Source organism: Lycium ferocissimum, chromosome 10 (assembly GCF_029784015.1).
Source record: "Lycium ferocissimum isolate CSIRO_LF1 chromosome 10, AGI_CSIRO_Lferr_CH_V1, whole genome shotgun sequence".
Lineage (NCBI taxonomy): Eukaryota > Viridiplantae > Streptophyta > Magnoliopsida > Solanales > Solanaceae > Lycium > Lycium ferocissimum.
Window position 1 is genome coordinate 33,945,135 of NC_081351.1, and position 2,423 is coordinate 33,947,557.

Here is a 2,423-nt window from a genome sequence, read left to right on the forward strand (position 1 = left end):
CAGACTCATGTCAGAGGTTTCATAGACTAGACTAGTTCGGTTATGTCATATCAGATATTGAGAGTCGTATAACCAGTATTGGGTTAGCATTTATCATTTAATTTCAGACTTATGATTACTTAACCTATGCTTCATTCTCACCATGCATGTTATATTATATTCCTCATCAGTACATGCCCCATGTTGATTCAGCAAGCCATGTGGTTCGCTCGATCACATGCAGTAAGACATCAAGTGTCGTGTTACTCCCAGGCCGTGATTCGGGACGTGACATAAAATTAATTAAAACATGCCCTTCCAACCCCTTCAAGTTGGAATGGGTTAATTACCAAACTTGGAGTTAATATTTACAGCTACACGATCATATTCATTTATTATACACTAGTTATATGTATATTATATATTTGTCGTCTATTGTTTGGGCAGACAACTATATATTAAAGTTAATTTCCTTTTATTTATTGACTCAGACTATTTTGGTGCATCCATTTCAGTTCATCTAACAATTGAGATGATTTGGGCTTAGAAACGTTGTCAAAATACTTTTCAAAAGACTCTTTTTTATGTTATGTATAGCCATGCTAAATAAAATATTCGGTAATTGTACAAAATTATAAATAAAATAAAAAAGAAATTAAAATTTGGTAAGAGTTGGACATGTTTTGTTATGATTAGGGAGCGTATCCGGTGAATGATCTATAGGTTCATCTGGACTCATAGGTTTTTGTTTAGGCTATGTATATGTGTTAGAAAATCTACTAAACATATGTCCAAATACTAATAGATTTTTTCCCAATAATTTGATGGACCGGTTTACGAAATGAACCCATAAAGTTTAAATCCTAGATCTTCTGTGATTATGATCCGTTATTTAGCCAATCTTGATAAAACCAATCTCAACCCAAATAATCTTTGGACGGGTTAATGATCCATCCATTATTGATATAGTCTTTTTTGATCCGGTCAATATTAATCTAACTCATCCGCTTGACACCATAGATATTGTAAGGTTTAAATGCATCCATTTGGATTAGAGCTTGATTTTTTTCCTAAAAGAGCAGCAATCAGCCCACTAAATAAACGTAACTCCAATCATTATCACGTCTAATTTTGAAGTCAAGTAAAGTTTGTCTCGTACATGTTGATTAGTGAACATTTTCAATGGAAGATTACTATTATTAATTAATCCCTCTCAGCAATAGTTCAATTAACTTTCCATTATTGGGGAACATTATTTACTGTTTGACTAACCCTATGATGTTAAAGATTAGAAAATTAGCTAGCATAGATTTAATATATTTGTGTGATAATGATAGGTCCATGTAACATTAATCAAATAAAAACAAGCAGAATCCGAGGAGATAATTTGTGCTTAATTCGTACATTATATGATTCATGCATCTGTACTATAAGCAACGTGGATTAGTGCGGTTCACTTAATTATACTTTTGTAAGCAAACTGGATGGGTTTCACTTATCATCATATTATTCCTTTTCAACTGTTGCTTCAGCATTATTTGATTCCACATACTACCTTGTAATTAGAGTTTCTCAACCATTTACTTAGACATAATAAACTAATTAGAAGTATAATTCTTATAATTAACTAATTAGAAGTATAATTCTTTGTACGATACGATGTTGCTCCAAACTCGATCTAAGACGAGAAAATTATTACTCTCTTCCTTCCTTTTTATATATTTTTATCCTTTTGAATATCTTAGTTACTTTAGAACATTAATTAAGAATGCCATATACTGACTATATTAACCTGTATCTCTTTTTAAATTTAATAATAGAAAATTATAAAGAATTTTTAAAAGTTTGTTCACTCATTTATTATATAGGGTACCCTATATAGTCGATATGTTTCATTTGGTTTCAACTATTAAAATAATAGTTACATTTATTAATTGTTAAAAGATAATTGGGTCAAAATTCTGTATAAACTTTTGAATAATTTGAACTTAATTAGAAAAAATTTCCCCCAAGGACATTGTTGGTAATAATAATAATAATAATAATAATAATAATAATAATAATAATAATAATAATAATAATAATAATAATACTAATAATAATAATAATAATAACAGTAACAACAACAATTATACTCCAATAATAATAATATAGTAGTAGTAGTGGTAGTAGTAGTAGAATTACTTTATGTGTCTAAATAACACTTTTTCCGCTTTGGGACGTTCCAAATTGCGATGTCTTCTCTGTAAAGTAAGGTTTCAAATTTATTTTTATAGTTTTTATATTAATATTAATACTAGTATAGTGCATAAATTCAATTAACATCTTAAACTATGAATTAAATGTGTCATATAAAATGGATGAACGAAGTTTATTACTCTGACTAGTGAATTGGTTGGTGCTTCGCGTAATTATAAAAATCTTGAAATAACTTCTTAAAGGCC